This window comes from Dromiciops gliroides, chromosome 3 (assembly GCF_019393635.1).
Source record: "Dromiciops gliroides isolate mDroGli1 chromosome 3, mDroGli1.pri, whole genome shotgun sequence".
NCBI classification, from domain to species: Eukaryota; Metazoa; Chordata; class Mammalia; order Microbiotheria; family Microbiotheriidae; genus Dromiciops; species Dromiciops gliroides.
The window spans coordinates 220,275,202-220,301,210 of record NC_057863.1 but is presented as its reverse complement, the minus strand read 5'-3'; the positions used below and the strand labels follow the sequence as shown (position 1 = coordinate 220,301,210).

General features: G+C 38.5%; 1 protein-coding gene and 1 pseudogene across 4 annotated transcripts in view; one reads left to right on the top strand and one right to left on the bottom strand.

Moving 5' to 3' along the window:
• The window catches only part of GLRA2 (glycine receptor alpha 2), a 297,466-nt gene that overhangs the window by 149,053 nt on the left and 122,404 nt on the right, over positions 1 to 26,009 (top strand). The gene's annotated exons all lie outside the window — the stretch shown is intronic.
• The window catches only part of LOC122745995, a 47,660-nt pseudogene continuing 44,947 nt past the window's right edge, over positions 23,297 to 26,009 (bottom strand).

Below are 26,009 nucleotides of genomic sequence, written 5' to 3'. Positions count from 1 at the left end.
AGTCTTTGGAATCCTCATTCATTTCTATGAAATGACACCAGTTTGGGGAGGGGGGGAAGTTCATGATTAGAAATTTATAGTCTCCCTTTAGGAAAGAACTGCCTAGAGCATGAGTGATAGCAGCAAGATAAGCAGGAATGAAAAAGGACAGGAAAAGGAGAAAGGTGAAAAGAGACAAATCAATGTAGACAAAGGCACATAAGGAGGGGAAAATAAAGAAATACATTCATAGAAATGAAAAGATGAGTATGTAGATAAAGCAATAGAGATAGATGATAGATAGATAAACAAATAGATAAAAAGACAGACAGATGGACTGATAGATACATAGATAGGTACACAGATTCATATATAGATATATAGATACATACCTCCTACATAGATACACACATAGATGGATGGACAGATGGGACATACAGACAGATGGGCAGATGGACGCATGGGTGGATAGATAGATAGTGAAAGGACTTAAATTTAGAACACAGAAAGACAAAAAGGAAAGTGTTAGAAAAATTCCATCCTGAGTGAGGAAGGTTAATTGATTGCATAGAAGAAAAAGTGGTGGAATTAGAATCAAGAGGTCAGAATATGAGTTTTATCTCCAATATTTATTATGTGTGACTCTGGATAAGTCACCTTTTGTCTCTGAGTCCCAGTTTCCTCATCTGTAAAAGAGGAATATGATTCTTGCATTACCTACTTCAGTGATTTGTTATTAATAATTTTTTTCTTTTGTAAATGTTAAAACATGTAACTTTTAATTACATAAACTTTTATTGTTAGCATTTGCATCACCACTAATGATAATGAATGTGGTGGAGAGTGGGGCAAGAGGTTGGCTCCTTAAATCCCACAATTTGTAGGAACCAGCAGAGGGCAGCAAAGACCTGGCTCACCTGGGGTGGCGATTACCTGGACAAGGAGCTGATGAAATGAGGACATTCAATTAGAGAATACTAGTTTTGATGGGGAGAAAACAGTGAATTTCTTTAGTTGAGGTGGAGAAATATTGACATGTGAGAACATAATTGGATTACAGTAGAGCAGTCATTAGCTGATGTGTACTCTCTTGACTATGAGGAAGGGAAAATGCCTTTTAGTTTTCAGACACCAAATCAGACTGATAGGACAAGTCCAAGGCCTTGCCCTATTCAGAATAACTTGGGGGGCAGCTAGGTGGCACAGTGGATAGAGCACTGGTCCTGGATTCAGGAGGACCTGAGTTCAAATCTGGCCTCAGATAATTAACACTTACTAGCTGTGTGACCCTGGGCTAGTCACTTAACCCCAATTGCCTCACTAAAAAAAAAAGAAGAAAAGAAAAAACAGAATAACTTGGAATTCAAAATAAAGGCAACTACAATTCTTCTCCTTGTTGTTGTTGTTGTTTTTGTCATTCAATCATTTCAGTTGTGTACAACTCTTCATGATTCCATTTGGGGTTTTCTTGGCAAAGAGTAGTTTGCCATTGTAATGATTGGAATGACACCACCTGCTGGAGATTTACTGTAGAAAAGCTGTGCCATGAGGCGAACGTCTCTGAGGGCAAGACCATGGGTCTTTTCTTTGTAGTCAGGAAGTGACATTTGCAGGTGGGAGGAAGAAGGGGGAGCCGGGCACTCTGTCTCTCTCTCTTTTCCTGGGGACACTGGTGGAGAAGGGAGCTAGAAATGTGCTCTCCCTTTAATAGATAGGAATCTAGGCCTTTTCTTCTCTCTTTACCAAATTCTTATTCTCCTTAATAAATGCTTAAAAGTGTAACTCTTGCTAAAGCTTATAATTTATTGGTGACCCCTCATTAGATATTTTAGACAGTTTAGCTAGAATTTTAGCCCTTAACACCATTTCCTTCTCCTGCCCATTTTACAGATGAGCAAACTGTGGCAAACAGGATTAAATAACTTGCCTAAAGTCAAATAGCTAGTAAGCATCTAAGGCCAGATTTAAATTTATGAAGATGAGTCTTCCAGGCCCGGCACACTACTCACTGTGCCAACTAGGTACCCTTGTTTCTTTTTTGTCCTACATTATTCTCCTATAACATGTTTGCCCAAATAACATGTAAAGACAACAGCATAGAATTTGAAGGAAATACTGATATCAGCAGGAGTTTTGAAATAATAGATTTGTTTGGAATGAAGGATGCTTCTCTTTTGCCACCAAGAGATAAAAAGGATTGCTAACTAGAGCAAGTACGCTGCAGGCGTTATAACTGGGATGATTTACCCAGGTCAGACCAATTGTTCCAATACAAGCAGATGATTTTCTGTTACAACGTTTAAGACAGATCGAGGGAATTTCCTAGGTACAAAATGGAAAAAAAGGTATAGATGTTGCAGACCTACATGGCCCATCCAGATGGTCTGCATATGTAGGAGATCACATATATTTTCCCTTCTGACATTTACGGAGTTACAACAAATTGAACCACTACTTGTTGTAGTGAGTGGGTGATAAAAATATGCAGGACGATGATGTGTGTGAATCCCCTTGGGACAGAGCTTGAGCACCACTGCTTCATTTGCTCAAGATTGCATTTGGCAGGGTTTGCAGTGAAGCAGACAGCAGGAAAAGACACACAAGCTGTTGCCCTGATTGGTTCCTATTTTGGCTAGCAAGATCTTCTTAGAACAGCACTTTCGGAATTAGGCTTATTCTGAATTACTTGTTCCCTTTCTTTCTGCCAATGTTAGATATAGGATGTAGCTAAACTAGGACCATGCAATGAGTATGCATTTGTGCCCCACTTTACAGTGTGGTACATAAAAGTATAATCTCATGATATATGAGATAGGCAGTAATGAGTATGGATAGAATTCATTGTAGAATTCCTTATAATGGTCAAGTCACTTACTTTATCAGTGCTCTATACCAGAGGTGTTGAACACATGGCCCAAAAGCCAACATATCACCCACAACATTCTGAGTGGGACCAAACCAGATTAAAATGTAGCTCCTATTTTAATGTATTGATGTGGTAATAAAAATAAATATATAAGCATGTGTGGTTTTCTAAATCAATATGTGACCCATAAGGATCCTTATGTATGGGTTAGTGGCCCTCACTTCTACTTGAGTTTGACACACACACATATAAACTGTGAGGCTACCACCATGATTTTTTTTTTTTTGGCATTTGAGTATCATTGACCCTTTTATTAATAAAATGCCAGCATTATGAATAAAATGATTAATTACCCAGAAACTATCCATATCTCTTGAACTTTTAAAATGTCACAGAGTTTATATTCAAGAGGAGAAAATACATAGTTATACAGAAACAAGATATACACACACTCACAGTTTATATGACCTTGGAAGAGTGGGTGTTCCTGAGGGTGGCAATCAACGTTGATTGGTTAACAGGTAATGAGAGAATGACTACTATAAAGAGAGATGGGTTTATTCCAATGACCATCTTGAAGTATGTGACTTGGATCACCCAAGTCTTGATCAAAAAGACATATCAATTTTCATATCACTCATCTGACAAAAGGGAGTATCCACATTTTCCCCAACCTGTCTGAGTAAACCCAATAAGCAGGAATCCACCCATTCACCTAAACTTAGAATTTCTTTTCTGTCTTTGGTTAAATCTTAATTCTCCTGGATGGGTAAGTCTTCGCCCAGAATTTCCCACACTGGTTAATTTCTCGATCAGGAATTAGAGAGGGGAGAAAAACCTTGGTCCTAATTCCATAATTAGTTATTTTTTGAGGGCCAGGATTATTTTTGCCTTTTTTGAATCTTTAGTACTTACAGTGTCTGACATTTGTTGACCTGACTTGTCCCATTCACTCAAAATTAATTGATTTTAATAAAGTCAGGCAAAGAGAGATAGAAGGATTTAAGTTTAAAAACAGAGAGTAACTTTATCATTCAGAATCATAGAGGCCCAACTGTTGTAAGTGATGACAAAATCAGAGGTATGAAATCCTTATATATGGGTATGGCATAGTCCTTCTTAATCTTAATACCTCAATATCTTCCATCTGAGATTATCCCCCTCTAAATTTATCTTGTTTATAGTTTATTTGTACATAGATATTTGCAAGTTGTTTTTCCCATTGGACTGTGAGCTCCTTGAGAACCGGCAGTATCTTTTGCTTTTCTTTGTATTCCCTTCACTTAGCGCAGTGACTGGCACATGTCATTGTTAGTCATTTCAGTTGTGTTTGACTCCTTGTGATCCCATTTGGGGTTTTCTTGGCAAAGATGCTAGAGTATTTTGTCATTTTACAGATGAAGAAATTGAGGCAAACTGAGTTAAGTATCTAGCCCAAACTCACACAGCTGATAGGTGTCTGAGGTTGTATTTGAAATCAGGAAGATGAGTCTTCCTGACTTCAGGCCTAGCACTCTATCCACTGTACTCATAGTTTACTAAACATTTAATAAATTCACTAAACATTTAATCAATGCTAGTTGACTGAAGGGCTGACTGAGGCAGAGTGGAGATGAAGATCATAGAAGCTGATGAAATGGGAGAAACTGCAATATCTTTAAGGAGGTATCAAGGGGTATATTGAAGACTGTAGGTGTGAGGACTGGGGTTGGAATGAAGAGGATGATGGTGATCCAAGTGACAAACTCTTAGAAGAAAGATGAACAATGGTCTGGGGCCAGGATCTAATAGTAAACAGCATTTGGATGGTATAATATAGATGGGGAAGCTAGGTGTCAAAGGGAATAGAGCACTGGGCTTGACGTCAAGAAGACTCATCTTTCTGAGTTCAAATCTGACCTCAGTTACTTTCTAGCTGTGTGACCTTGGGCAAATCAACTTAACTTTTTTTCTCTCTGTTTTCTCATCTGTAAAATGAGCTGCAGAAGGAAATGACAAAACGCATCAGCATCTGTGCCAAGAAAACCCCAAATGGGGTCACAAAGAGTCAGACATGACTGAAAAATGACTGACCAACAACAACAAATATAGATGTATGGAAAGATTGCTGAGGGGTGGCCAAAGAGTGAAGGTCTGGAAATGAGGAACAAGGACTTATCCTCCTCTTCCTCCTGACTCAATGTGTTTTCAGGGTAGTGTGGTTGGGCAGGACACATGGTACAAAGTCCATCCATTACTGTAGAAGTGTTGCTGGGTGTGTGGTTTCATCTGCAGTTAGACAATTTCTAACTAATGAAACCAACATTTATTTATTTAGTGCTTATTATATTTCGGGCTTTGTACTACATATTAGAGATTTAAACAAATTCAAAAAAGTCTCAGCCCTCAAGGAGCTCACAATCTAATAGGGGAGACCACATGCCTCAACCACCAACCTGACTCAGCTCCCTCCCAACCAGGACTTTCTATTCTGCCTGTGTCCTCGGGCTCTGATTAGTGAACTTCTGCCAGGGCTTTGGCCCTCAACTCTACTTCCTGGACATCTCCACACCATGGCACTGTAGGCTGGTAGCCACTCCACCCCTTTCCACAATTGCTTGATGTGATATCTTCCCCCATTAGAATATTAGAATGTAAGCTCTGTGAGGCCAGAGATCATCTTGCTTGTGTTTGTATCCCAAGTGTTTAGCATAAAGCCTGGTGCATAGTTAGTTCATAAAAAATGCTTTATGTATGTACCTCTCTATTTAGAAAGTGTCCATAAATTCACATATACAAGATAAGTACAGATTAAATGGAAAGTAGCCTTAGAAGAGAAGTTATTATCATCTGGAGAAGGAGAATCAGGAAAGGACTCCTTCAAGAATCCTAGTTTGAGTTGAGTCTTAAAAGGAAGACAGGCATAAGAGTTGGAGGCTAGAAGGGAGTACAATCCAGGAATGGCAGAGAGCCAATGAAGAGGTGTAAAGATGGGAAATGGAGAATCATGTGTGAACAATAGCAAGTAGACCAGAATAATTAGACTATATAATATGTGGGAAAGAGTAACATGTTGAAAGACTGGAAAAATAGGAAGGAGCCAGATTAGAAAGAGCTTTAAATGCCAGAAGACTTTATATTTAATCCTAGACATACTAGAAACCACCTAGAGTCCACTGAATAGAAGGTGGTAATGGTATAGTCAGAACTTCACTACTATAGAAAAATCACTTTGGTAGCTATGTGGAGGATAAAGTGGAATGGGAAGAGACTTGAGGCAGGGAGTCCAATTATGAGGTTATTGCAATAGTCTAGGCAAATTGTGATGAGGACCTAAATAAGGTCTATGTGAATTAAGAGAAAGGGATTATGTGATATGGTAGATTTTTTTAAAAGTACAAGATTTGTCAACACATTAGATATTGTAGGAAGAGTAAGATCAGAATAAAGGAGGACACCAAGGTTGAGAGTTGATATGACTGTGTAATAATGGCATCCTTGATAGTAACTGGAAAATTCAGAAGAAGGGTAGGTATGGAAGGAAAGATAATGGCTTTTGTTTGGGGCAGGTTGAGTTCAAAATGCCCAATGGACATCCAATTTGAAATATCCAATATTTATTTAGGTCTAGTAGATCATATCAGACTAGATCTCTGGAAATGAACCAAGATTAGATAAATGGATCTGAGAATCCTTAGCATTAAACCAATGTGACATCACCAAATATAAACAATTTTTTTTAAAGAAATTGAAACCATGTAAAGAATTCATTGTTTTTTGAGGTTTTTATGACCCCATCTTTTGGCTAGAATTTTTAAAAATCCTGGCTGGTTCACCAAAACTGTAGGGACCAATTTTTAATTGGGGACTGTTAGCTAGGTGGCTCGACGCAATATTGGGGCAAGGAAGGAGACAGACAGCCTCCCTCAAAACAGAGCAGGATTTATTTAACAAGAACAAACTTAAAAAAAAAGAAAGAAACACAAACAAGATCAGTAGGATTAAGGAAAAGGAAGTAAAATGGGGAAAGGGAAATTATACAACCTGAACAACACCACTGACCAGGAATCAGCTGAGAACACACAGCAGCGTCCTGTCACCTTCCAGCTTCAAGCTAGAATGGTGAAAAAACCTCCCTTCTTCCCAGAAGACCCCAGGCTCACCACACACAGCCCCCAGCCAATTGGCTGGCCGCTCTGACAGTCACATGACTGCCCTCACTGAGCTTTCAATCATTATAATTTTTCCAGGCCCATGTAGGTATTGGCGAGTGGTGATGACGTGAGGTACCAGCGCCATGGTGATGGCTACAATCAGTGGGTGGAGCACCATGCAGTATGAGGAGCCCCAGACCAGTGCTTGCACCGAGGATTTTTTAAAATTCTAGCCAAAAGATGGGGTCATTAAAACCTCAAATAGCAATTAATTCTTTACAACCATTTGCTGTGAACTCCCTCTCTCCCTCTTCTTCAGTTCATCATTCAGATGCTTTCTGCCACTTTCTCCTCTCTCACCCCCATATCAAATGAAGAGATGATCTTACTCCTCACCAAGTCTTATTCTCATAATTTCACCAAATTTCTTTCTCCAAAGTTTGGGCACACACACACACACACACACACACACCCCTACTCAGTGTCTCCCTTACTCTTCAGGGTCAAATACAAAATCCTCTGGCAATCAAAGCTTTATAACCTTTTCTTATGCCTTAATCTTTTTTTTTTTTTTTTGCAGGGCAGTTGGGGTTAAGTGACTTGCCCAGGGTCACACAGCTAGTAAGTGATAAGTGTCTGAGGCCACATTTGAACTCAGGTCCTCCTGAATCCAGGGCCGGTGCTCTATCCACTGCACCACCTAGCTGCCCCTCTTATGCCTTACTCTTGAAAATTCCAGAAACAATTCATTCCATCTAGAAGCTCAGGGCATTTCCTCTAGCTGCCTCCTATGCCTGGAATGCTCTCCTTCATCTCTGCTTACTGACTTTGCTGGCTTCCTTCAAGTCCCAGTTAAAATTCTATCTTCTACAGGAAGACTTTCCCAAACCTCGTTCATTCTAGTGCCTTCTTTCTTTTAATTATTCTCTATTTATCCTGTAGATAGCCTTTTTGGAATATATTTGTTTCCTTACTGTCTCTCCCATTAGATTGTGAGCACCTTGAGGACAGGAACTGTGCTTTGCTTCTTTTTGTATCTCTAGTGCTTAGCACAGTGTCTGGCATATAGTCGGATAAATCTTTGACTAACTGACTGAAAATCATATAATACAAGCTGTTAAGGATGTTAGAATTTAACAAGGTTTTTGTTTTTATTGGAAGATAAAAAGAGATTATTATATTTGGGGCAGCAGAAAAAGAATCTGTCGGTAAAGAAAGATTGAAGATTTGAAAAAGAGTGAGAATGATGGTGTGGGCAATCTATTAGATAGGAGAAGATGGGATTGAGAGAATATGTAGAGAAGTTGGCAAGCAGAAGAGTCATCCCATTATCAGATACTGGGATGATGGAAAAGATAGTAGGAGGTGATGTCACAAGGATGTGAGATGAGGAGGAAGAAAGAAGGGGGGAATCTTCAATAAATCACCTCTTTCTTCAGTGAAATATGAGTCTAAATCCTCAAATGAGCCAGGGAAGGGGGGAGCCATGAGAAGGTTGAGCAGAAAGAGAAAGTTTGGAAAGGGCAACTGAGGTGAATGGAATAATGAATCAATTAAGGGGGAGTAGTAAGAATTGCCTTGTTGCAGTTGAGATTAACTAGCAAAAATCTGAAGTGAACACAGGCAACACAGTTTCTTGACTTCTTCCATTGCTATTCAGCAGCATGTGGAAAGGATCAAAGAAGGTAGAGGATGTGAATAATCCAGGGTCAGGGTTTGGCAAGGCATGACCAGTGATATAACAAGAGAAAAAAAAAAGATTTAACTGTATAGGATAATGTAGAGTTGAACTGGCTTATCAATGAACAGGAAGGAGTCTATATAGCCAGAGCAGGGGTGATGGCATGGGAAAATACTGAAGGCTTGAGGGATTAGAGCTCATGGTAACAATGAAGAAAGACATGAGGCACTGAGAAATATAGAATGATAAAAGATTATGATTAGCTATAGGAACTTCAGCATTCATGAACATGGAAATGAAGTACTTGTGTGTGGGAGAAAGATCAAGGAAATGATCTTCTCTGTGTGTAACAGCTGAAGTGAATTGCTAGGTCGTGGAAGTGGAGGAGATTGAGAAATTGAACAGTTAGGGTATTTGAGGGAACATCAAAATGTATGTCATTGTCCTCTAGGATGAGAGTAGGAGTTAGGGTAGAAAAGAAGACTATGTATATGTCAGGAACTGAATACATAAATGAGAAAAAATGACCTAAAGATTCATAGATAACACCTGCTAGAATCTGGATTGGCTAATAATTTATATAATTATATATAATATGAGATATATGTAATTATATGGTATATTATATATTTACATGTTGATATTATACATTACAGATCATATTTTATAAGATATAGAATTATATATTTGTACAATTCTTGTTTGCCCTTCAATTTCAAAAAGGATCAGTGACATCTCTGGTGAATTGGATTTTAAGTGAAACCGAGTTGCACAAAGCCTCCAGCATTACTCTCTCTTCCCGAGTCATCACAGTCCAGTGGTAACACCAAAGTTAGCATGCCTGGGATAGAGTGGATGACTCTGGAATCCTTGATGTCTGATCCAAATCTAAACCTTCCATAGGGTCTGTTTCAGCCACCTTCATGGTCAGTGAAACAAATTGTTCTCATCTGCCCATTCTGCTGGGAAAGTCTTCAAATGCTTGGAGTAGACATCCTCCTAACTCACCAACAGGTTTGAGGCCTGTGAATTACCCTCAACCTGATTTAACCCATCTGCCAAGATGGTTTTACTGGGATGTAGCCACTGCACATGCTACAACTTCCTGGAGCCACAGAGGAGGGGTGGATGAATCAGGTGAACACCAAAGTTGGATGAACAGCCCTGAAAAGGGCTCAATGGGTCCTCAAACCAGAAGCCAAAAAATTTGGGTAGCATGGATCCTACAGGAGGAGAAAGTTGCAGAATGATAAGACGGAGAGACTGGAAGTGGCAATGAGAAGCAAAGAGTAACAGGACATCTTCAACCAGTGATACTGGGAGGAGTGAGGGGATTTCCAATAAGTTAAAAGGTAGCAGGGCAGCTGGGTGGCACAGTGGATAAAGCACTGGCCCTGAATTCAGAAGGACCTAAGTTCAAGTCTGGCCTCAGACACTTGATACTTACTAGCTGTGTGACCCTGGGCAAGTCACTTAAGCCCTAATTGCCCTCCCCCTCCCCCAAAAAAGGTAGCTACTAGTAGCGGGAAAAGTGGCCAGGAATGAAATGTTGTTAGGAGGCAACGAGAACTCAGTGAATGGTAGAAGATGGAAAGAACAAGTGGTAAAAGATGATACTTTGTTAATGGTGGAGTAGGAATTCCAGTGGGAACCCTTCAAAGGGATGTTCTAGGTGGTCTAGATAGATCTATATAATGGATGGATCTAGATGCTCTAGAATGGAACATCCGAGTGGTCAGGCTGAGTAGAAAGGAAGTAAGGGAGCAGATAGCTAGGGTTAAGGAGAGGAAGGTTATTCTTTGGCAGTCAAGAGTTCAGAATAGTAGGGATAAGAGGATTAAGAGAGGGTGAGAATAGGCTAACTGCTAGGGAAATGATTTCAGGCAGGATAACAGAGATGTCTGCTGATGAAAGTAGGCTCAAAGTCATCTCTTCAGATTTTGGTATGGTACTCAATTGCTCAACCTGTTATGTCCAAGGAGGTGTCTTGTGGATACCTTGAGTAGAAGGTGAAGTGTTCTTCACCAAGAGACTAAAGTGTCCAAGAATCTAATTAGGGTATGCTCTCTGTGGCCTTCAGGGAGAATAGAAGTCTCTGAAGGAAGTAGGAGGTGGCATGCCTGGTCCAGAAGCCTTGAGGCTCCTACTCAGATTTACATCCTCGCTTGGCTGTGGCCATTGGGGCATCTGGAAGCCGAACAAGTTTGACCAAATGTTTTTAAGTATTATTAACCTTTAAAAGAATCTGCAATCCTATTAATTTGGGAATTCTAATCATGCAGATGCTAACCTATCCATGCCAAGCCATTCTGTGAAACTTTTGCCCATGTAATCACAGGGACGTTTGCTCAATATGCTAGAGGTCTTCCCTTTTTTCTCCTGCCTTCCTCTCTATGCAAATGACAGATATTATACAAGCCAATGCCTTTCTGCCAAGTAAGCAAACATCTACTGATTTAACCCCCCCCCATAAGAGTAACTCCCCTCCCTATTGCACTCAAAAGTTTAAAGAACGTTTCTCTCAAACAAAAACCCTGTAAGCAAGGTAGTACAAGTATCATTATCATGCTCATTTTGCAGCTGAGGAAATTGAGGCACAGGGTCATTAAGTGGCATACTCAAAGTCACACAAAGTCTCTCTCACACACACAATGTCAGTGTAAAGATTTAAAACAAATCTCCTGTCTCCTGAATCAATGTCCTCCCTACCCTATGCTACCCAGCCTCTCAATTCACAGATTCTATTCCATCCGCTTACTACATCCACTTAGTCATTTGCTTCCATTTAACTTATGCGTCTATTTCTCTCTCTCAGTAATTGGCTTCATGAAGTGCCCAGCATAGCACCACAGGCAGTGTGGTGCTTAATAGATGCTTTTGATCACAATCCTAGCAGCCACACAATCACTCTGGCATTCCTGCACATGTTTTCTGTGCAGCCTGAGAGAGATAGGGGTGGATTTATTTGTAGGAATCAAATATAAACATGTTAAAAGTATGGCAAGTATAGGCAATCTATTTCTGTGTTCACTTATTCATGAACCACTAGAGAAATATCTACTCATTGAGAAAATGCAAGGCACCATCTTTTCCTCTGGATGTAAAAAAAAAAATACTCAAATGAAAAAATGCATAGCCCTGAGACTCCCAGCCTTCCATATCTAGTACTGATTTAGAGCAGGGGGTCTTGGCCTCTTGCTGTTTGTTATTCCAATACTTAATTTGCATTTTTTACAGTGTTGTGCTTATCTGATTGATAGGACCCATAATGTCAGATCCTCATTCTTTGGAGGAGCTTTTTAATGCAGAAATCTAACCAACTGATAATGAAAATTTAAAATCCCATCTCAGAGCCTGTGTAGGGGGACACTAACCATCCAGACAGGCATTTTTTTTTCTTTAAGTGTGGCTTTTCCATCACTGTCAGAATTTATTTGGAAGGATCTCTCTGGGAAAGCAAAATGGGAGCTTTGTCATCTCTGTTCGAAAGAGGTCGGGCTTGTGTTTTCCTTTAGAATCTTTATCTCTTCTTCCTGACAAAGGCAGCCAAAGTTTCCCTAATGCCAGGTCCCCAAGGGCAACTCCATCATTTAAGAAGGCAATTGAGGGGTAGTTAAGTAGAGCAGTGGAATAAAACACCAGCCCTGGATTCAGGAGGACCTGAGTTCAAATCCAGCCTCAGACACTTGACATTTATTAGATGTATGAACCTGAGCAAGTCATTTAACCCTCGTTGCCCCCTCCAAAATAAAAAGATAGTTAGATGATGTTATCGATAGGGCCCTGTACTTTAAGTCAGACAGACCTAAATTCAATTCAAATCCTGCCTTAGATGCTTACTATCTCTGTGACACTAAACAAGACACTTAACTGTTTCTGCTTCAGTTTCCTCATCTGTAACCACCTATGTCCCAATGTACTTATTTTATTTATTTATTTATTTTTTGCGGGGCAATGGGGGTTAAGTGACTTGTCCAGGGTCACACAGCTAGTAAGTGTCAAGTGTATGAGGCCGGATTTGAACTCAGGTACTCCTGAATCCAGGGCCGGTGCTTTATCCACTGCACCACCTAGCTGTCCCCCCAATGTACTTACTTATAAGGGTAAAATGTGATAATATTTGTAAGTTGATTTGTAAACCTTAAAGAACTATATAAATGCTTGTTGTTATCATTATTATAACTACAGCCTAAATACTTTTCTTTGAGGACCTTATCCCTTAGAACTTCCCTCCCTTTTAGTCAGTCAGTCAGTCAGTCATATAACAATCATTGATTAAATCCCCACCATGTGTAACGCACTGCCTTAAGAGCTAGGAATACAAAAGTATAAATGAAATTATCCCTCACCTCAAAGATCATATAATCTATTGGGGTTAAATAATATGTATACAGATAAGTAAATCTAAAATCTATAAAAAAGTAAATTGTTTTGTTTTGGTTTTCACTGAGAATACAATAAAAATTATAACAATCATAAAAACCGCAACAATAACTACTCTCATATCTACTGTGCTTTAAGTTTCACAATGCACCTTCCTCTTAACAATCCTCATCCATCTTTCTATGCACTAGAAAAGACCCCCAAATTGGGAAAGATTAAAGGCAAAAGGAAAAGAGGAAAGCAGAGGGGGAGAAGGATAGATAGTGTCATCAAAACAACAAACATGAACTTGAACAGACTTCCAGAGATGGTGGAGAACAGAAGACCTGGCATGCAATGATCCACCGGGTCACAAAGAATCCTAAACAATTGAATCATTGAACAATAACAAATATGCTCTGTTTCAAGAACTTGAATTAATAATAACAACAACAATATTTGACATTTATAGGCTGTTTAAAAGTTTAGAAGACCCATAATTCCTCATCTGGAACAAATAACATTGATTTTTTTTTTTACAAAGTCCAAACCAGAACCTAGAACCACCTTTTTTTTTTTTTTTCCCGAGCCATGGACCAAAACTGAAGAAAGACATGCCTTTTAAAAACATTAAAAAAAAACAATTTAATTCAATGTAAAATTCTATAAGTATTCAATTTTAACAAAATCAGAGCCAAAAAACATTTCAAACTTAAACCAAACCAAATTCATATTGAATTTGATCCAAGTCAACTAACATTCATCCGTTCATTTAACAAATGTTTATTACATTTCTACTGACAAGTAGATTTTTTTAACACAGATTTTTCTTTAAAATGGTGATGAGGTCCATATCCTCAAGGGTAGTACTTGGGAACTAGTCCTTGGTTTTTATTAAGCTCAGCATGGGTTGAGCAGCTGATGAGGATCATAGTGTAGTGGGTTAGTTCAATCTCCTCTTTTTATAGATGAGAAAAGTGAGAAACAGAGAAGGAACTGATACCCAAAGTTACTCAAGTAGTAAGCAACAAAGCTGGTCTTTAAACCTAGAACTCTTGGCTTCAAATTTAAAGCCTTTTCCACCATAAAACAGTAAATGTCTAGTAAAACAATTATTTAGTGTGCTACTTAGTAACAATTGTTAATCATTCATAGAGAACTAGGAGCTGTCCTATACGAATGCTCATTTTCAGAGAATAACTTGGATACGATTGCTTTCCTGGAAGGTACATTTTGTAATAAAATAAAATAGGACATTAAAAAATCAAATCTCTATTCTAGGAGTTCTTCACCTTTTTTGAGTCATAGACCCCTTTGGCTGGTGAAACCTAAGGACCCCTTCTCAGAAAAATGTTTTAAAATAATTAAAGTAAATACCAAATTCCAATTAGAAGTTAGTGAAAATAAGGAGACAATTGGTTTTCCATTCAAGTTTTCATGGACCCCCTGAAATCTATTCATAGACCACATGGGTTTCCTGGAACCCCAAATTATAAACCTTTTATCTAGTCTCATGAATTTCTTTTTATTTAATATTCACCTGTCTCTTTTACTGGGTGGCAAGGGCAGGACAAAAAATGATTCTGTGTGACATCTTTGTTAGTCTTTAGGTGGTACAAAAGGTGCTATAAGGAGCCAGATGGTCTGAGAGATTCTGATGCTTTCCATCATGTTAAGGAATTTATACTGGAGTTTAATTGGCCTTTATGAGAGTCTTTCATAAGCTTTTGTTTTGGGAGAGCTGCCCAATTTGTATGTCTCCATAAATAGAGCTAAGAGGTTTAATTAGTTGGATGTTTCCAATATATTATTGAGAACTGAGTAAAAGCTTTCACAATTTATAAGAAAGCTTTTGCTTCTACACTCAAAAATCAATGGGGTTTTTTGGATATGCACAGTGGTCTCAATTTACATCAAGGTCATTTAGGTATTTTCCTTTATGATGGGAATGATAAAGCTCCTTTCCTCTAGATGATCTTTCTATTTAAAAAATGTGTCTATTTTAATGCTTCTTGACACCATCTTTCTCCACTGTCTTCACTACAGACTTTTCCAATGTAAATAAGACGCTGCTAATACCATCAACAATTATCATTTGCACCTTCATCTTTGTTCATTCATTAAGCAAAAACTATGTACAATCACTGGGCCCAAGGAGAGATATTAAGATCATTAAGGCATGATCCCTGCCTTCTAAAAGCTGACAATTTAGTATCAGGAGTTGTTGCTGCTGCCATTGTTTTTTTGTTTTGGTTTGGTTTTTTGCAGGGCTATGAGGGTTAAGAGACTTGCCCAGGGCCACACAGCTAGTTAAGTGTCAGGTTTCTGAGGCTGGGTTTGAACTCAGGTACTCCTGAATCCAGAGCCAGTGCTTTATCCACTACTCCACCTAGCTGCCCCTGCTGCTACTGTTTTATTGGACTTGCCATTTCACTGGTATAGAAAACTCCCACTGAGGAAGATTCCCTCTACCAATGCAAGTTGACGACTTTTCTACTACTTGTAGTCTTAGGAAGGAACTGCATTGGAGAGACAGAGACAGAGAGACAGAGAGTGTTGATCTTCAAGTCAGAGAACTCTTTAAGAATGAAAAGAGAAGCCTTTGTAATTTTTAGTCCATATTTATGTTTATTAAAATTATTTTAATTTCTCATTTTTAAACATCCATGGAGAAACTAGATGCTCTCCTTTACAAAATGTTGGCTTTTAGAGAATAGTTTGTATAAAGTCACTTCCCCAGTAGATACATTTTGTAATAAAAGAAAATAAAAGTTTAAAAATAATACTCCAGTCCCCAAAAAATATTTTTTAAAAAAATTTCTTACTTGGCATCTGCCCTTTTCACTAGGACCTTGGTATAGGGAGCTTTCCATAATGAATCTCCTTCACTAATGCAAACCAGCTATACCTTTGTCAATTTTAATCTTGAGAGGGTTGACTGGGACACTGAGAGATCTTACCATGTTGGCAGATATCATGGGCAGGTCTCAGACCTAGATCTTTCAGATTCCATGACTGGCTCTCCAGCCAACCAAGCTATGTTGCCTCTCCAAGAAAATAAATATTAAATTACAAATTAGGATATAATTACATTAGAGTATAAAGTATTATTAGGTCAGGTAAAGGAGAAATCACTTCCAGATGTGAGGATAAGGGAAATCTTCATAGAGGATATGACATTTTGTAGGGGCATTGAAGTATAGGTAGGAAGTCAATAGGCAGAGATGAGCAGAATATAAACTTCAAGCATAGAGACTAAGAAGATCAAAGCACAGGAGGGTAGGCATGGAATATATTTTATATGTTTGGTAAGCTAGTTTGTCATAGAACAAGTAAAAGAGAAGAGTATAGCATACAGACAGAAAGGCAGTATGGTGATTAAAATATGAGAGATATAATTTCTGGGAAATTTAATCACTTTATGAATAAGGCTAGCAGGTTATTAATAAAATGATGGTTATTGGCCATCTCTCCGTGACCAAAGATTCCATCAAGGTGGGGCACAGTGTTTTTATACCCTTGAAACAGGAATTAGTCAATAGGGCCACAAATCGATCCCTGCACAGAGAGATTATCTTCAGCCTTAGGCTATCAATTCAAAGAATACCATCCTCTTTAATAGGAGGTCCCAGAATGACATTCCTGCATGGACTGAGAAGCTTTTGGTTTTCTAGATAAATGGATCTGTCTCCACCCAAGATTTCTTATAAGCTTGAGTTGGGCCTGACTAAGATGACTAGATGCAATGTAATATTCCTTTCAAGGAGAACTGGACCTTGGAGTGGGGGTGAAGAAATTACTAAGGAAGAAGGGGAGACCACTGAATCTGCCCCCAAGATATCAGTTATTAATAATTATTTCTCACAGTAAATAGGAGATAAACTGTGAAGGGCTTCGAACTGTAGAATAAGGAACCTTGTCTATATTCAGTAATCAATGGGGAACCAGTGAAGAATTTTGAGTAGTGGAACAACATGATCACACCTGAACACCAGAAAGTCAGGTGAAGAAAAGTAATGTGCAAGATGTATATTGACAAGACTGTATATGGAGAGACCTATTATAATGCTGCTGTTGTCATCTACATCAGGAATAATGAGGACCTGAACTACCATAGTGGCAGTGTGAGATAATAGTATAAAGTAAGGAGGAGTAATAGTATGGAGATGATGGATAAAAAAGATATTAGGTAGTGATAATTTGCAGAACTTGTTAATTGGATATGAAGGTGAGGAAGGCATCAAAGATGATTCTAAGGTTATGAATATAGGTGAGCTTCAATGAGAAAGAAAGGGAAATCTGGAAGTGGAATAAAATGTTGGGAGCAGGACGTAAGAAGCTATGAACTTAAACTTAGATATAGTGACCTTCAAATGGTAGGATAACATCAAGGTACACATGTCTGATAGGGATTTAGAATTTCTAGTCTAAAAGGAGGAAGAAAATTGAGGGTTGGGAGGGGAAAATCTGGGAGTCATATACTTCAAGATGAAAGCTGAAGATGAGAGTAAATGAGATTACCAAAGGAGGTATGGGGAATGGATAATGGAACCAATGACAGAGAATCTGGGAATATCTACACTAAAGGAAATAGAAAAGAAAGAATCCTTGGAGACAGCATGACTAAGAGAATAGAGAGAGAGGAAGAATCAGGAAAAAGTAGAGTTTTGAAAACTAAAGAAAGAGAAAAAGAGTTAGGAGAGGTAGTGCTTTTGTTCTTGTTCAGTTTCAGTTGTGTCCAATTCTTTGTGACCCCATTTTTGGGTTTTCTTGCTAAAGATAGTGGAGTAGTTTGTCATTTTCTTCTCCAGCTCATTTTATAGATGAGGAACTGAGGCAAATGGTATTAAATCACTTGCCCAGGGTCACACAGCTAGTAACTGTCCAAGCCCAGATTTGAACTCACAAATATGAGTCTTCTTAATTCTAAGCCCAGTGTTCTATCCACTGCAGTGTTGATTGTTAATAACTACAGAGTGCCCAAGGGGGATGCAAACTGAGTAAAGGGCATTAGATTTAATAACAAGGGTATTAATATGGGTAATCTTTGAAGAAAAAGTTCAGTAAGTGTTGGGGACAAAAGTCAGATGATAAAGAGATAAAGTAGAAACAGTTAGTTAAGGCTACTCACTCAAGATCCCTGATCCTGAAAGTTGAAAAAGAATGGTAATGGTAGCATCAGAAAAACAAGTGAGGTTCCATGGAAACAGGGATGAAAAATGCTATGTACCTCCTCACAGAGAGATGATAGACTACTATGCAAAATGAGACAAATATTGCTAGACATGAACAATCTAAGAATTTGTTTTTCTTGACTATGCAAATTTGTTAGGAGGGTTTTGTTTGTCTGTCTTTTTTTTTTTTTTTGGCAGGGTCAGATTAAGGCAAAAAGGGAAAGCAGGAAAAAAATTTTATGAACAATTTTGGTCACCAGCAAGTTGTATAGACAAAAAGGGAGAGCTGTTATGTGGTACAGAAAACCCTTGACTCTATAATATAATATTCATGGATATTTTTATAGGGATCTCTAAAATGTACTTCTTTTGTATATGGTTGGTGTCAGGTATAAGATAATTTAACTCCCCAAATACTGATTACTTAAAAATATAAAAGAATGGAAGAAAAGAAATGGAAGAATGGGGCAATTACTTAGGCTAATCTATAAAATACATCAAAGACACATTTGCCTCATGCATCAACTGGTTGAAGAGCAGAACTTACTTCCTGCTTGATATGATCCATTAATCAATGCTTTGGGTGTCCAATTGTTCAACTAGTTGTCTAATCCATGAGGACAATGCTTCCAATATATATTTTATAGCTCTATTTTAAAGTAATTCCTTTTGGAGAGTTTAATTCAATAAGAAAAATATTTAATGGAAGAAAGTCAATCAGAGTACAAGAGACCCCCTTCCAGGTTGATATTGATCCACTAATCACCATGTTTGGGTCCGTTATTTTTATTGATGAGTTGGATTAAGGCATAGATATCATATTTATCAAATTCACAAATGGCACAAAGTTGAAAGAGTGAACTAGCACAGTAGATGATAAAGTCAGAATCTCCCCCCAAAACTTCATAGATTAGAACAATTGACCAAATCTAATAATGTAAAATTTTATAGGGCTAAATATGAAGTCTTGTACTTGTGTTTTAAAAAAATGAATGGTGCAGGTACAGATTGGTGTAGACATGGATATTGAGCAATTGATTTGAAAAAATATATTCCCCCAAACTTTGGGGTTTAGTGAACTGTAAGCCCAATATGAACCAACAATGCATCATAGTAACCATAAAAGCTGTGATCTTACAGTATATTAACATGAATATAATGTCCAGATTAAAGAAGTTGATAGTGGTATCTCAGTGGTTATAGTGAGCAGAGTGCTAGCCTAGAATCAGGAAGGCCTAAATTAAAATCTGGACTCAGCTGTATAAATTGGGGTGATAATAACAACACCTACCTCACAAGGCTGTTGTATGGAACAACTTAGCTATTTGTAAAACACTTAGCACAGGGGGCAGCTAGGTGGTGCGGTGGATAAAGCACAGGCCCTGGATTCGGTAGTACCTGAGTTTAAATCCAGCCTCAGACACTTGATGCTTACTAGCTGTGTGACCCTGATCCAGTCACTTAACCTGCATTGCCCCCCTTCCCCCCAAAAAACAAACAAACCAAAAAACCATAGCACAATTCCTGGAATATAGTAGATGCTTAATAAATGCTCATTCCCTTCCCCTTCTTGCTCAGATTAAAACTGTAGCACTATATTCAGGTCTTAATGCTACATTGAATGAAAGGCACTGATTATCTGGAGCACATTCAGGGAAAGGAGACCACATTGATGATGGGATGGAAACCCAAGTCAGAAGAGTTTTTGAAGGAATTAGGGAAATTTAGTCTGGAGAAGAGAAGACTTAGAATGCAAGTATTATTTTCTAACTTTTAAGGGTCTGTCATTTCAGAAAGTGATTATATTTGTTCTACTTTGCCCTTACAAGACAGAAATAAAACCTGTAAGTGAGAATACTAGGCAGGAAATCATATGTTTGCTATAAAGGCAAACTTTCTCCATAATATAAGATATCCAAAAGTGGAATGGGAATCAATGAGTTACTGGTCACTGGAGGTCTTCAGAATCTGGATGGATATTTCCTGGGATATTGTAAAAAAAGAACTCATATTTTAGCATGTTAGACTAGATGGTTTCTGAGGCATCATCCAGCTTACAGAGTGATTTCTTATAGTCTTTTATTGGAAATGTGGCCTCAAAATGGGAAGGTTGAAAGGAATGTATAGAAGAACACTGTTTAAAACACTTTAAACATTTTAAAACACTTTCTATGTACTAGGGACTGCCCAAAATTCAGGAAATACAAATATAAGGCAACAAGGTAGTCCCTACCTTTAAAGAGCTGACATTATAATAGGGAAGACTATACATAAAAAGGACCTTGAAGGCAGGAAATGTATTAAAGGAGGCAAAAGGCACTAGTTGACCAGGGAGGACTGATAGTTGAATTATGAGAGTTCCTCTAAGCAATGAGGAAAAATTAATTTACTATGAAGATTTCTAAAGTAGCCCATGGCTACTTGACTAAAGTTCTACTTGAATATGTCATTAGAACATAGAGGTGCCTCTTGATTCTCAATGGCTATGTCAGTGGAACATAGGTTCTTACAGATCTCATGAAACTGGCTCAGGCCCATTGATGGACTGTATATTGCTTGGCCAAAGACCAGCTTAGATGAGTTTAGAGAGGCTTATTGCCAGGTTGAGTTAAGGTAATACATTTTTCAGTCACAAAATTTTCAAAGATCATTTTTTAAGTGGGAGAGAGGTTGTAGTCTGCATTGGGGGAGGAAATATATATATATATATACTGATGAAATTACAAATCTTTACTGTATGGTTCCATACCTTCATAGCAGTAAATAGTTTGGGAAGAATACCATGATATGTATAGATATAGATTTTAATTCCTTAATATAAATATGGGTTGGATATACTGAGTTTAAGGTTCCAGTATGACATTCAGATGGAGGGACCCTGTAGGTAGCTAGAGATTGTGATCTAGAATTCAGAAGAGATCAGGCTGGAGATACAAATTTCAGACTAATCTGCCTAGAGATAAGAATTAAACTTTTGGGGAGTGAATGAGATTGCCAATGATGAGAGCACAAAGGGAATAGAGGAAAGTAATAAGCATTTATAAAGCAGATAGTAGGTGGCAGGTATTATGCTATGTGCTTTACAAATATCTCCTTTGATCCTAACAACAACTATGTGAGGTAGGTGCTGTTATTATCCCCAGTTTTTACAATTGTAGAAATTAAAACAAATAGAGGTTAAATAACTTGCCCAGGGTTGTTGTTGTTGTTGTTGTCATCATCATTATCGTTGTTGTTGTTGTTTGTCCTTCATTCTCTATGAGGCTTTTGTGCCCTAATACATGATGAATTTTTGAGTATGTTCTATATACTGCTAAGAAAAAGGTATATTCCTTTCTATCCTCATTCAATTTTCTCCAGATAACTATCATATCTAACTTTTCTAACATTCTAGTCACCTCTTTAACTTCTTTCTTATTTATTTTGTGGTTAGATTTATCTAATTCTGAGAGGGGAAGGTTCAGATTCTCCACTAGTATAGTTTTGCTATCTATTTCCTCTTGCAACTCATTTAACTTCTCCTCTAAGAATCTGGATGCTATACCACTTTGTGCATACATGTTTAGTATTGATATTACTTCATTATCTATTGTACCTTTTACCAAGATGTAGTTTCCTTCCTTATCTCTTTTAATTAGATCTATTTTTGCTTTTGCTTTGTCTGAGATAAGGATTGTTTGTCCTTCATTCTCAAAGAGATCCATGAAATCAGAGTGATGGCAGAATTGGATTTAAGTGAGGGATGGCTGTGCAAATTCACCAGCCTCACTCTTCTCCAGAGGCATCTGGGTCCTTTTGCAAGATAAACATCAGAATGATTGGAGATAGCTCCAGATGTTTAAAGCAATTGGGGCAAAGTGACTTGTACAAAGTCACACAACTAGTGTCTGAGGTGATATGGGGTAGTTAGGTGGCACAGTGGTAGAGCACTAGCCCTGAAATTGGGAGGACCTGCCCAGGGTTATACAGCTCCTGTCTGAGGTCAAATTTGAACTAACTCCAGGTCTGGTGCTTAATCTACTGTTCTTCCTACCTTCATCAAGCAAGAATATAAGAAAGTCAAGGATAGAATTTTGGGTGATAACCTACCCAACATACCTAGTTAAGGAACTGGAAGAAGGAAGAGGAACCATAAGAAGTTTGAGAGGTAGGAACAAGACCAGGGAATTGTGGTGTCATGGAAACCAAAAAAAAAGACAGAATCTAAAGGAGAGGTGAGAGGCTGCACGGTGTGGTAGCTAGAGCAATGAACTTTTAGTCACCAAGGTTTGGATTAAAATTATGTTTCAAACACTTAATAATGTGTTACCATGAGCAAATCACTTAATCTCTCTGTTTTTCCATAGCCTGATCATTATAATGATGGCATTGGACTTGCCCTCCAAGATCCCTTTCAACTCTAAATTTATAACCTTAAATACCACTGGGAAATCAATAAAGATTAGGACTGAATTAAGGTCATTGGATTTTGCAACTTAGAGGTCAGTAGAGACTTTTGAAAAAGTAGTTTCAGTGCAGTGGTAAGGAGGAACATTAGATTTTAAAAAGATACGAGATGGGATCCATCAGGTATGGATCACTTTTTTTATTCATTCAAACAAATTATTTATTTCACAGGGCATACAGCTGCAGAAACAAATTGGGTCCAAGGCTCTTGGCAGTCAGGGACGATGACCATTTCTACACAGTTGATAAACAATTTGGAGGGAGTGAAAAACAAGAATGGGATTATGGGGATTGAGACACCTAGTTTCTTACTGGTGGAGAGAATTGGGAGACACTGAGGTGAGAAGGAGGGGAGGGGTAGTTTTGTGACATTCCTTAAGTTGAGTGACTGTTGGGAGGGAAATCTTGTGACCTCCAAAATCAGGTGAATTGCAAGAAGGTAAAATTTAACTTCGTAAAATGGTGGACAGAGGCAAAATGAAGTCATTGATGCTATTTTATTATAAATATACTGTAAATATGTATACACACACACACATACACACAGAGAGTCTGAGAGCCTCAGTAAAATGCATAAGGAATTGGTTACATACACAGGATCAAGATCTGGACAATATGGCCCCTATCACAGAATAAGACCATTAAGTAAGTTCCTTCAAGACATGGCCTGCTTCAGGGCAGCCCCCAGCTCTGGAAAGATATATTGTTAGCCACTGGCCAGAGTCCTTCACAGTATCACCTTCTGGCCCTCCAGCAGCCTGACAGTCCATTGTCTCCCAAAGATTGCTTGGACAGTAGGGATGGACAGAGGAAGGAAAGCAGGGCAGCCCAGGGCAGCACCAAAGGCCTTGGCAAATTCAGCATTGGTGGTAGAAGAGGCTGGAAAAACCCCATTCAGGATCCCATTGATGTGGCTCCTCCCCATGGCATGGAGCAGGATCACTGACATGTCCTCAATATGGAAAGAACTGTCGTCCTGAACATTCAATAGACCAACCAAGGCCTAGACAGAAGGGCAGCAGCATGTGGCTGATGGCACCACCCCCATGGCCCAGCACAGCGCCCAGAGCGAATCACCATCTAGCATGTGGCTGCTGCTTCCCATTTGGACACCAGATTTGAGAAGTCAAAATCACTACCAGGGCTGTCCTCGTCATACTCTGCAGTCAGGCTGGGCTGGTAATAGGCTATGCCTGTGACCAAGACCCAGGCCTGAGGAGGATGGGCGGCCTTGGAAATAGCTGTAGCCAATATGTGAGTGGTGTCTAGCCAGTTGCTGAGCAGGTCCTTCCAGTAGACCTCATTCCACCTTCAGAAGGGGTTGAGGATGTTCTCTCCAGCCAAGTTAACCACAGCTTTGCATGGGGGTGGGGGGGGGCAACCCAGAGTAGGTAAGCTTCTTCTGTAAGCACCTTCATTTCCTATGGATCACGTTTTAGAGAATTATGGCAGCGAAGTGAAGAAGAAAAATAGGACAGTGAATGCAGGTATTAGAAGGACCAATGGAAGGCTTTTTTTTTTTTTAATGAGATTGAAGTAGTCTGAATATTTTTGCATAAAGAACAGATAGGCTATATGAAGAGAGAGATTAAAGATACATGAGAGAGAGAGATGATTGCAGGAGCAAGGCACAATTGAGAGATTAGCCTTAGCAACGAATAAGGAAATGATTTTCCCTGAGACAGAAGAGGGATAGAATGATATCGAGAAACAAGAGTGTGCTGGATGGAAACAGCTCTTAACAGCTTGTGAGAGTTGATTGTTAGATTCTCAAGGTGAGCATTTACACTCTGGAAATCAGCATAGTTACAAATCAGGGCTTGCTTTATTGTTTTATTGCTTATCTAGATATAAGAAAGTGATGGAGAAAACAAGAGTCGGTTGTTAAACATTTACCACCACATGCCTACAGACGATTACCAGTCAGTACAGAGTGGATAAGCCAAGGTTAGGAAGGTCAGTCAGATAGCAATTATCTTCTCAGTGGAGTATGAAGCTAGATCATTCATAAACGTGAAGGATGGGGGCTTGGTTGGGGGTTTTAGGACACAAGGATAGGTTTATCATAATGGCTATTGTGAATGATTGAGGGAATTAATAAGAGTAGTTAATTTCTGAGAAGTAGTGAGAGTCCAATTGAGATTGTGCTTCACAAATTTACAGTTAGTCAAGTCACCTCAGAAAATTTTCTCCAGTGATGTTTAGTAGCCTGGGAGCCGGAATAGGGAAGTAGGATTGTGATTATTATCCAGGGTTGAGGATCTGAAGCATAGAAATACTGCAGGTTATAGTGGGATAGGAGACTCTAAAGTAGTGGCCACTGTATCCTATATGTGCCAAACTAATCGGTGCAGGCTGGCTTTAGACACCAGAAAAACCAGAATGGATAGGAAGAATAAGGTGAAAGGTCAGGATGAGGGAATAGCCAGTTTAATAGAAAACAAGTGAGAGACGTAGAAAGACAGGAGGTTTGGGATGGGGACTTTGAAGATACTCAATTTCCATGAGATAGTGAGGTCTAAGATGTGAACCATAGTAGCTGGGGCTGAAGTAGGTTCAGAAAGGAGGGCCTTGGAATTGAGAAGGTTGATGAATCATGTGGTCAGGATGTTAGTTCATCAATATTTTTTTAAATTAAAAAAAAATCACTAGATGATCTTGAGAAAGTCATCTGTGCCTGATGGTTTCACTGTCTCATTCCCAACTCTTCAATCCTTTCTGTTTATGATTTTTTGGTGTAATTCAAAAATGGGAAATTTATAAGTCTTTAAAAAACAGATGAATGTAACATTAAAAATAAATAATAAGGATTAAGAAATAAGTAAAAGATTTGTGCATCCCATTAATTATAAAACAGTAGTCAATGCTGATGGCAAGTTCAACCTAAGAGAACCTAAGACTGAGAAAGACTGCCAAAACAGAACAGATTAGCCAGTATCTCTTGAGATAGCGTATAAAAATGTATCCACTTTTAAGACAGACACAGTTTTAAAGCAGTTCTTCTAAGAAAAACACTGGGTTATCTTTCTGCATTTAAATGAGAGTAAATATCTGTAGGATTAGAAAGTATGTTGATCATATTCTACTGAGAAAATTAAGATAGACAGCAAAGATGGAAACTAGCCATGCATTTATGGCAGGGAGAAATAATGAGAGGAAGTGAAGGCTGTTAGAGAAGAACTTAATGAAGACCTTCTAGAACTAGTTAATGACAAGCTAGCTATAAACCCCATGTGTTTGCAGAATACATATTCATGTGTGTGCATCTTTCAATGTGAAGAGGGTGATGTGTGTATGTATGTATATATATGTGTGTATATATATGTATATGCATGTATATATGAATGGGTGGATGGATGGATGAATGT